The 12,171-nt window shown below is 30.8% G+C and overlaps 1 long non-coding RNA gene across 1 annotated transcript; it reads right to left on the bottom strand.

Moving 5' to 3' along the window:
• Positions 1 to 11,099: 11,099 nt before the first annotated feature.
• LOC115885969 lies at positions 11,100 to 11,734 on the bottom strand. Its single transcript, XR_004050816.1, has 2 exons — positions 11,628 to 11,734; positions 11,100 to 11,386 (listed from the first exon to the last, which is right to left on the bottom strand). It is a non-coding gene; the product is annotated as an uncharacterized LOC115885969 (long non-coding RNA).
• Between the last annotated feature and the right edge of the window lie 437 nt (positions 11,735 to 12,171).

The raw sequence follows: 12,171 nt of genomic DNA, 5'->3' as shown, positions 1-12,171 counted from the left end.
AAAAGTTACGAAGAATGACTTTTTTTCGAAAAATCAAAAATAAACAAGTTTACAAGTACTGTATAATTTTTTTTTTATATATTTTATTTTTATAAATCACAAATAAGGTATTATACATACCTTCTGATGAAAGCTACATTTGTATTTATATACATTCTAAAAAATTTGTATGAATTTATATTGTAAATTTGACTCTTGTTCACAGTGAAATCATGGATGATTTGTATTTCACATAATATACCCGTTTTGAGAAATAATGTCTCTTCTTAAGCATCCTCCTGGTCCGTCTTAGAAGACAAGTTTCTTAAGATGAGACTCAAATACTTTTTTTAATAACATTATTTCAAATCTCATGTATTTTGTTGTTTCTATACGTCATGTTTCATTTTTATTGAAAATATTACCATATACCACATCAATTATCCTTGTAACGACCTGCTCTACTAATATTTATTCGAAAATAAAGCAAAATGTTATTGTTCTTCTGGGACTGAATTTAAGGCCAGTTATACACACCTTTCCATCAAATTTACGATACGTTTGGTATTCTCGCGAATCTGGCCGCTGTGAAATTAACTCATCCAATTAAATCCATAGCGAACTTAAGATATACTGCGTCCAGTCATGCTATGCGGAGGATAATGTCTTTATACATACACATGCATACTAACTGGAAGGCTTGCGGAGCACGAGGAACGGAATTTCTATGCGTATATCTTAAAGTTTATAAGCACGATATATTGGATGGTTTCATTTTGATATTTTTAAATACTTGAACGTTGGGTCGTAATAAATGAAGTAATCTGAACTGAGAAGTTTATATAAATACAGTCCCACGCCCCATATTTTTATTTAAAGAATATTAAAATAAGAGAAGATATATTTATAATCCCCAACTTTATTAATACTAACTGGCAAAGGAGTACGACAGGGAGACGCGATATCCCCAAAGCTATTTACAGCAACATTAGAAGAAATCTTCCGTCTACTGGACTGGACCAACAAAGGATTACAAATAGATATGGAGAACATCTTAACCATCTAAGATTCTCTGAGGCCACAGTCATATTTGCCAACAGTCCTGAAGAAATATAAGCAAAAATTTATCAACTAAATACAGCCAGCGGTGAAGTGGGTCTCAAAATGAATTTAGCAAAAACTCAAGTAATGTACAACGAAATAGTGGACAGAAAAGACATTCTAATAAATAACAGAACACTGGAAATAGTGGAAGAATATATATATTTGGGACAACTAATACACAGCTCGGGATATCTACTACCAGAAATCAACAGAAGAATTAAGTTACCATGGAGTCCTTATGGAAGAAACTCAATCATATTCAAATCTGGAATGCCATTCTATCTAAAGAAGAAAATATTCAACCAATGTGTACTGCCAACTGCCAATTGTCAGTCAAGACCTATGCACGCAAAACATGGACACTTAAAGGTTGATTCTCACTATACCTTCCGTTACCATTCCATATCCGTTCCGTATATTTTATTGTATTGACGCTATACGTAAGCTTCCGTTCCGTATCAGTTCCATACTTTTTATTGTTCAGTTACGTATCAGTTTCATAAATTTTATTTTAAAAATTTGTATATTTTGAAAAAGGTAATATAGATTTAATTAAGAGGTGAAAGAATAAATAAATATCAGCAAAATGTTAACAGAGCTGGTACAAATGTAAGAACTTGACAACGCTGTTTTCGATACGCTTCAGTCCGTCCGCCAAAAAAATGTATGGAAGGAAAAAATATGGAACGGAAGGAAAACGCAACGGATAGTGTGCATTGTCCTATTCATTTACATGATATAATATTTTATATAAACGGAAGGGAGCTGATATGGAAGGTACAGTGGAACGCAATATGCTGAAAATAACCAAGAGAGACCGTAAATGAATAGAGTGTATACAACGAAAGATCCAGGTAATAGATGTCATCGATAGAGTCAAATCACTCAAACGGCAATGGGCAGGACACCTGGCAAGAAGAAAGGATAACAGATGGACCAACAAAATTACAGCAAGTTAAATGAGAAACTCGAGACAAGTTGTTTTTAAAAAATGTTTTATTTAATAAAAACCGAAGTTAACAGCTCTAAGATCTACATTGGACTCAAACTAATGTACTGTTTGAGTCATATTTATACGGTTACAATAATTACAGTACAAGTACATTTTTATGTGTACTAAACCTAATGTACAGGATGTAACTCCTCCACCCTAAGATGGACATATAAACTTTTTAAAGTTTTTATGGCCTTATATAGTAATTTCATTATTTAAATGAATATTTTGATTTTTCTTATTTTTAATAAAATAATTACTTATTTTTGGCCATAAATACCTTTTACAAATATATAAAAATATAATAATAAAGATTATATATAGTAAAATTGTCCAAATACTTATAGTATTAAAATGTACTGGTTTAAGAAATAAATCATTATTTTCTTTTTGATTATTGATTTGTTTTTGCAAATCATCGATTTTATTTAAATGAATATTATTTAAATTTTAAATTGAACAATTTTACATTGTCATAAATAGGTTTATGTTTACTTTCGTTAACATTTAAGGCAATATTAGGTAAAGGTATCATTTGGAATGACGTCACAGAATTTGTGTACGATTTTAAAACAATATCTTTAATTTTTAATTCACAATCTTTATTTAATTCAATCAAATGTGTACCTTTAAAAATAATTCGATTAATATGTTCTTAACAAGTTTCAGTAGCAATAACTTCATGTTTTGATACTAACATATATGTATTATGATTTATATTTTGTATGTCAAAATCAATGTCAACAAAGGTTATTTTACAATTAGTAATATTTTTATTATATTTAAATAATTGAACTTCACAAGGAATATTGTCATTATTAAATTTCTGAATATGTATATTTTTACACAAATATTGATTACTTACAATTTCTTTACATTTTTCATTAAAAATACCAAAATTATAGTCAGTTATCTCAAAAAATTAAATCAATTCAAATTCATCAAGTCAAATTAATCAATAAATAATAAAAACTAGGTACAATCATTTGAAATTTATATTCTCTTAATACAGGTAAAGAATACAGTTGATACAGTTCATATGGAGTCTTACTTACGAGGGGCATCTCAATAATAAATATAACTTGTTGGTCTTTAATATAGCTCTTAATTTCTAAACAATTTACAATATTTAACATATTTTCTTTTGTAGGTTTAAAGGGTAGTTTTTCATTAATTAAATGTTTACTAATTAATTGCATTTCAGACAATAAATATTCGGGATTCATAATAGCATTATGAAAAGTTCTTAATTTAGCAAAAGTTATTGCAGTTTCTATACGTTCTAAAATATTATATATATTTTGATAAAATAAAGCTATTTGAGATAAGATCATATGAACTTGTAAAACTTCAGAAATTGTAGTTTGTTTAAGTTCGACATTTTCAACTATTTTTATAGTTTGATATATTTTTGTTTTTAATATATTTTGATTAAGTGATATATTTTTAATTGTGTCTCTGAAAGTATTGATTGATTTTTCCAAAATTGACATTTGGTTATTTAACACTATTTTTAAATCATTTTGATTTTCTTTTAAAATATTAATATTTAAATCAATCCTTTCAGCGTCAGATTGATCAAGATTTCCAGTAATGCTTTTAATAATAGAGCCTAAACCATTTATTAGTCCTCTTTTATGTCTTATAGGTAAAATTTGACTTATTTGTTCATCAATTTTTGTTTCCAAATTATTAATAATAATATATGAATTACGAAATTCATTCATATAATCATTAGTATTAAAAGCATTTTTTAACAAATTAAATTTATTTTTTAAATCATTAAATTCATTGATTACATTATTTAATTCAAAAGTTTGAATAAATGTCCACTGATTACTTGTTTTAAAGGCTTTTCCCAAATTATAAGGAAGGATCCCTGGATTTGTGTTCAAATCGTAGTGTGATGCTGTGTTACAGTGTAGTAATAACCCTATTCCGAGGAATAGCGTGATGCTTGTAGACATTCCTGCTGTGGGTTTCTTTTTTTCTTTGTTTGTTGTTTCTTCTTAACCTACTGCTTAACAATGTCTGGGTTGGCAATGTTTGTCCTCACCAGACGTACGATGTTTGTCCTTGCAGACGGCGATGTTTGTCCTTCCAGACAGCCAGACAGAATGCTTGACATACTTGCCTCTCGTGACCAAGTAACGTTGGAACCCTGAAGATACCTAAGATCGGTACTATTTTCTTCAGGTCCCGGGAAGAAGGCGTATTCCGGATTAACATTTGGAAGCGAACGCGCGAATATTCACCTTAAATCGGTACCATTTAACACTCCGCGTTCCGAAATATCCTACCGACTGCGCCAGTTAAGTGAGAAACTCGTTGACAAGTTGTTTTTAAAAAATGTTTTATTTAATAAAAACCGAAGTTAACAGCTCTAAGATCTACATTGGACTCAAACTAATGTACTGTTTGAGTCATATTTATAAGGTTACAATAATTACAGTACAAGTACATTTTTATGTGTACTAAACCTAATGTACAGGATGTAACTAGCATGGTACCAACGCGGAATTAAGAGACCTAGAAGGAGACCGAACCTGAGATGGGACCACGATATTAGGAAATTAGCAAGGATAATTTGGGTCTGCATAGCCTACAATAGACAACAATGGGCCCAACTACAAAGAGAGTATGTGAGGGAGGCTACACCATTGGAAATGGTTGAATAAGCTGAAAATAATGATGATATTATTTATCGAGGGGTAAACCGCAGAGGGAAAAGTGTACACCGTAATTCCTTTTACTCAAATAATTCCTCAGAATTCCTCGTAATTCCTGGTCTTCAAGGTCAAGGTCAATCATTCAAGGTCTTCCTTGGAATTCCTTGGTACGAACTCGGTAACTCTTTCAGTCTGAACCAGCGTTGCCACCTCGGTTTCGCAGTTCCGCTATGAATTTTCTGGTGATTTTTATAAATGTCTAATGTCTCTATAAGTACTAGATCTAACAATAAAAAGTACTATTACGAGATTTACGTTTTTTAGTTAAATTTTAGGACTAATAGGGGATCATGAGGTAAAAATACTGGAAATATGTCGGCACTTACTTATTAAAATTAGTTTTTCTCGGGATTTTTTGAAAATGATAGGTACCTAGTTATACTCGTATCTATAGGAAAGGAAATTAATAAAACTTCAGTTGCACGTCATAATACGATCACCAGTAAATTCCATAAGATTACGCATGGTATCATTGATGAAGTGCACCTAAAGTTGTATTAATTTCCCTATAGTATATACCTAGGTAATTATTCCGAGGAAATGAAAAAATCAACTTCTGAGTACTGAATAAAAAAATCTTATGAGGGTTTCTTTAAAAGGGCAAAATCAGGGAACGTTATAAGTAGATCTCTCGGGGGTGGTTCGGCCGTACTATTCGAAAATATTTTAGATATATAATCGAGGGTACAATATTAAATTAAAAGAATATCTAACCTGTAGATATTTGATATTGGGAAATTTTGGAAGCGAAAACGAAAAACGGAGAGTAAAAAATCGCCTGCAAAACGTTTTTCTTTAAATTTAGTACTACCTATTACAGTATTCATGGTTTACTAATGTTCGTTAATTTTTTATAAAGTTGCTTGTAATTCCTCTTAATTCCTGTGGAATTCCTCTAAATTTCTAAGGAATTCCTTGGAATTCATTGGAATTCTTACGGAAATAATTGGAATTACTAGTAATTCCTATGGAATTCCTTGAAATTCCTCGTAATTCCTTGGAATTCCTGTAGAATTCCTTCATAGTGTACACCATAATTCCTCTGCGGTTTACCCCTCGTTATTTATAATACGTTTCTATTTGGGGGGGGGGGTGTCTATGCTACTAGTAAGAGCCAAAATATTTAAGGTTGAATTAAATTTCAATTCTATTATATTATTATACAGGGTTACTAAAGTTCGAACCGGACCACCGGGATCTCTAAAAATACTGGAGATAGGAGGATGGTTAAATTAGGGCAAAGTTATGCATTAAAGATGCCTGTGAATATGCCGTTTAGAAACATTAAATATTCCGAGTAGTTCCGGAGATATTCGAGAAAAAACGAAAATTGAAGATTTCGATTTTAGTCTTTCTCATGTTATTTATGAAGGTTTGCGAAAACTAAAAACACATTTTCATTACCACCTTTTTCCATCAACACAAACAGTGTTTTCAAATTTTGTCAACCGACGATATTATATACTACTCATTAAACTATTTATTCTTAAATCTACATAAAATTAAAAATTTGAAGTTCGTTGTGAAGTACATACCTTAGAATTTTGGTAATCTGTTATTGTCGAAATTAAAGAAATTTGACTAAAAGAGTTACTTCGAAAAAAAGATAGTAGGGCTGTGCTAGACTTGGCGTAGATAGCTCAGATGGCAGATTTAGATATTTTAAATATATTTTTTTTGTATTATTAGTGTTGTTTTTGCTTCTGACGACGGAAGGAGATATAGCTCCTGAAATGATAAACATTTTTGTCGGTTAGGCATATTGGTTTTATTGGTAAAATAGTGGTGGTTTCAAAAAAATGGCATTTTTATTTTGTAGATATTGTTTTAATAAAAATGCAAAACAAAAATTGCACATTTCACCCTTATTTTTAAAAACACAGATTTTTATTCAAGAAATGAACCCACCACAAAGGTTATTGATTTATACATTATTTATTTATTTTGTGGTTTTGACTGCAACATTTAATAAAATGTAAAACAAAAATTGCAAATTTAGTAAATTATTTTTAAATATAAATTCAAATGATTGCACAGATCAACAATTTTTAAACTTTTAAAAGTTCATTTCGATCTGATATTTGATTCTGTTTTACTTAGCCCTCCTAAACTTAAGTCTGATTATCATTTTTCTATATCACGTAAGATTTTTTATCAACTTAAAAAAAAATAATATATGAACATCTTGGTTAAGTTAAACAATATTTTAGCAAGCACAAGAACAAAAACCAAATACAAAACTCTAAATTAAATAACAAAATCTCAAACAATAGTTTTTCTTAATTATTATTGTTAATTCCTTTATATATTATATTAATTCCTTATACTTTTGGACCCTCTTGGACGAAAAACTTCGTTTGGTGGATTTTATTATATATTCCATGACCGGATTGTCCCTTTTTACTGACCATCAGTAATCATCCATCATTGCAACGTTCCATCGATCTAGATATCTGCTATTCTCTATTTCTTTTATATTTTGGTGGAACCTCCTTTTGCACCTGCCCTGACTGCTGACCTAGGAGAAGTCACACAGATTTTAAGTCACCACAAATCATACACTTTTTTTCTGAAGCAGTAATTTCAGATTTTCGTAGCATTTTGTCGTTTGCATATAATGAGCAACAGGTGCGGAGGCAAGAAAATTTCCGTTGTGCAAAAAAAAACACTTAAGGCTTCTCGTTGATGAGTCAATAAAAAGGCTCCAGTCTTATACAAGGCGAGTCTTAAATAACTGCAAATATTTATAGGGGCAGTAGATTTCGACCCCCGAACCACGACCACAAAATCCCATGTATGAGGTGATTTTGCGAAAAAAATGTTTTTGAAAATTTGAATTTTTTTGGAAAATTTCCTGGAAATTTTTTAGTTTTAAGTTAAAAAACATAATTTGTTGATAATATAGCAACATATACTAGTAGAATAAATTTACAAGAAAGAAAACCCAGAAAAGATAAAGTGGTTCAAAAATTTTAAGTAAAAAATATTTTTTTTAATTTTCAAAGTAAAATAACTCGGTTATTTTGGGTTTATTTAAAAACGGTAAAGTAAAAATATGTATCTTTTATCGAGATCTACCAGCCCTGAAAATATTTTGCACTGCAAATCTCACCCTGTATATTATCACCTCAAAAATTTATTAAAATTATGCGTGATGGAAACAAAAAATTTTGATATAAAAAAAAATAAATATATTAGTTTGGTCCCCAAAACTCCAAAACTATGAATGATATCAAATCACAAAATCATTGTTGGTCTGTGTTATCATCCTTAATTTTCTAAATCGCAACATATCTATCTTTATGAACAAAAATTAAACGAGTATTTTCTTGTTACACATCGAGACTACACAATATCTTCTGAACCCGATCGGAAAACATTACTATTCAAACGACGATGTGAAATGAATCATTTTATTTTTATATGGGATAGCGCCAGAACCACAAATGAAATCTGTAGCGTCCGGTAGAAGGCGCGACGTGAATACCATTACCGCTACTATCGGCGTGTTGAAAATAGTAAACGGATTCGAAAAAGGCAAACGTACTATCTCGATTCTATGTCTAGCTTTATTGTTATGAGTGTCATAACAAAAACGTATCTTTTACACACCGATTTTTAATACGTTATTGTACAGGGTGGGTCAAATTCGATGCTTTTAAATGGAAACACCCTTTTCTATAGGAGATAGACGAAAACTAATATCGGTGTCTGGAGCTCAATTTTTATCAAAAACATGATGGTGAAAACCGCACATCAATATCTGTTACCGTTTCGGAGTTACGGGGTGTTTTTCAAAATTGTGCATTTTTAACAAATCGCTGTAACTTTTTTGCTATGGAAAATTTTGTATATCTATGAAAACATTTCCAAAGCACCTTTTTACGTAGAATTTAATGGTTTAAGTATAATTTTTTTAAAATTAATAATTTAAGAGTTATCAACAGAAAAATTGATTTTTTATTTGGGACACCCTCTATATTTTTAATTAACTGAAAAGAATTTAAAATTACCTTTCCAAAAATATTGCACACTTGATATTTTGTTATAATCCCCTTCGAAATACAGAATTTTTAAAAGTTCAACCAAACCAAACCAAACCAAAAACCACCCAGCCGTTGGACGTCGAAGCCGCCTGACTTAATGCCCTTGGATCTAACCCTATGGATATATTTGCGGAAGAATAAAGGTTCCTTATTCTTCCGTATAATCTAGACAAGAATTAGAAATACGTAGCAGTTATGAGAGGGTATCTTTCACCCCCAATGAGTTAATGAATTCCGCGAGAAATGTTCAAAAACTGCCCCGTCTGTCCATAACAGAAGACGGTTGATATGTCGAACACCTGTAGCAAAATCTCATGTCTTGGTTTGCTATTTATTTTTATTGTTATCAGATATACATAATTTAAATGTGTTGATGTTAGTTAAATATATTTTAAATTGTTATAAAATTCTGCATCTCTCATAGCAAATATTATTTTCGTTTTAATTGATGCTCACCGCTAATTTTTTTTTGCATTACAGCCGGTGCCGTTCAAAGCCTACTTATTTAAAGCGGGCAAATTTTTATATACTCTATATCTCGAAGAGGAATCGAGCAAAATATCAAGTGTGTTATATTTTTGGAAAGGTAATTTTAAATTCTTTTCAATAAATTAAAAATATACAGGGTATTCCATATAAAAAATCAAATTTTCTGTTGATAATTCTTAAATTATTAATTGTAAAAAAATTATACTTAAACCATTAAATTCTTTGTAAAAAGGTGCTTTGGAAAAGTTTTCATAAAAATAGGAAATTTTCAATAGGAAAAAAGTTACAGCGATTTGTTAAAAATGCATATTTTTGAAAAACACCTCGTAACTCCGAAACTGTAACAGATATCGATATGCGGTTTCACCATCATGTTTTTGACAAAAATTGAGCTCCAGACACCGATATTAGTTTTTGTCTATCTCCTATAGAATAGAGTGTTTCCATTTAAAAGCGTCGAATTTGACCCACCCTGTACAGAGCGTCCTAAAATTAAAACAGATTTTTGTGTCCTGGAATCTACAGAAATTTTTGTTTTTCTTATAGGTTAGAGTACTAAATTGTGGCGCCCTTAAAATTCGAAATTCAATAAACTCAAGTTTGCTTAGCTAAGAAAGAGTCACACAGAGGCTCCTAGTTTTTTAATTTTGACAGGCGGGCGGTAGGAATAGTTACTCTGTATATAATAATAATAATAGCTCTTGTATATGGCGTTTAACGCCTTGGGAGTAGTAAGGCACAGCTTGCCATGCTAGAGCCGTTCGGTATACAAGGAAAGTAATGTAGATAGCACTGCGCTTCAAACGCCTATTATTACCTCAGAATTGTGAATCCCAAGTAATTTCCCAAGTCTCATTTAAGGCTCAGTCGCCCTAGATACCCAAACTATTTTTATTTTGATAAAAATAGTCGGCTGATGAAATGCCTGGTGTAGGATATTACTGCATATTTCAATTCTTCCTCCAATTCTATGCAAAAATAAAGATACACTCAATGTACCTCAAACCAATCGTTTCCGAGTTATTGACTCACAAGTTAGCATTTATAGATGTATAAAATGAGATTATATCAAGTCTAGAAATTATAAAATGTCCGTTTAACATTTCAAAACCAAAACTCGATATCTCGGAATCGGTTGGATTTAGGTACATTGTGTATTACAATTTTTGCTTAAAATTGAAGGAAGAATTGAAATACCCAATAATATACAGGAGGTTCTATTTAAAAAAAATAATCTTTTAGGTGCCACGACTTTATGACCGACCCTGTATACTTAAATTTATTACCAGATGTTGCGCATCTAAAAACCCTATAACTTCTGTATTTACCTTTTTGCGGGACCTCGTATACTTTGCCCAATAACCTACCGTTTTCATACATTATCAGCGACCCCTAATCCCTTTAGATAAAGAAATATTTTTTATCTGAATTTCGATATTAACAATTTCGATGCTTGTGTTACCGAAAATCAACCATATTTGCCATCAATTATTAATATTTTTGACATAGTTGTTACTTTTGACATTTTTTATCGATTTTTGAAGTGAAAATTCTTTACGCGCGATGGGAGTAAATTGGAGGCCGCGAGTCGGCCTTGATTGACGGCTGTGGGACGGCATGACCTTGTCATGTCGCGAAGGTCATGCGAAGCATCAGATCAAAGAAGTAATCGTTGACAGGAGACAGGAGATATGCCTTATTTTGATTATTTTATAGGGTTATGGCACATGTTATGGTTGAGAATTCTTCTTCTTCTTCTTTTTTTATGATGGCTCTGCTACAAGGCAACCGCCAGCTCAATTTGGGAGTGACCAAGATGTTGACTGGCTCTAAACCATATCAAGGCCACTGATTCTTATCTGAGTAAAATGTATAATGGGTAAATTTTAATATAACTAACTTCTATGAAGGTAACCTGTGACCTGTGACTGTAAAATGTTATTATTATTATTTATTAAATATATAAATGACGCGCTGAAAGGAAGATTATATCACACACAAAGGCACATAGGATAGAGGTCACACAAACAGACTGCATTCGGAAACTGAAACAAAAAGAAAATAAAAAATAGAAAGTTGAGCATTATAATTTAATTCTATTAATGTTAAAAAATATCATAATAGTTTCTATTAATTTTTCACTTGGCTTAGACAAAACTGTAAATATTGATAGTGGAGTAGGAAAATTCATTTCAATAAATTTTTGATATAAATCCAAATTAAACAAAAAATTTATAGGACATTCTAAAAAGATCTGATTTAGGTCTTCAACAGAGCCACACTCACAGAATGGATCTTCCTTCACTTTAATTTTATATAAATGGTTTTTTTTTTAAGCAATGGCCTGTACGCATTCTAATTAACGTTGTAATATGTCTTCTATCTATATACTGGAAATTGTAATATGTCTTCTATCTATATACTGGAAATTTTTAGACCATTGTTTATCTGGGAAGATTGTTTGTATATTAAAATACACATGCTTTTTTCCTTCCATACGAGATTTCCAATTTTCTTTATAATTACACAAAATATCAGTTTTAATTGAATTAAAAATATCTATCGAATCCATCTCCATAGATTTCGGAATATTTAAATCTTTTCCAATATTAGCCAACAAATCTGCCTCTGTATTTCCCAAGATATTGGAATGACCTGGAATCCAGGCAATCCTGATGTCAAAACCATTAGAACTTGCTAAACAAATTAAACGTTTGGTTCTTAAGGTCCAATAATCAGCAGATGCTTTAAAGAGATTTTTACTAATTTTTTGAATTGAACTTTTGGAATCTGAAAAGATAATAACACTACGCAAGTTCTTTTTAATAGC

Source organism: Sitophilus oryzae, unplaced genomic scaffold (genome assembly GCF_002938485.1).
Source record: "Sitophilus oryzae breed Bouriz unplaced genomic scaffold, Soryzae_2.0 scaffold_465_pilon_pilon, whole genome shotgun sequence".
NCBI classification, from domain to species: domain Eukaryota; kingdom Metazoa; phylum Arthropoda; class Insecta; order Coleoptera; family Curculionidae; genus Sitophilus; species Sitophilus oryzae.
The sequence above is the reverse complement of the archived record's forward strand: the minus strand, read 5'-3'. Positions and strand labels throughout refer to the sequence as shown.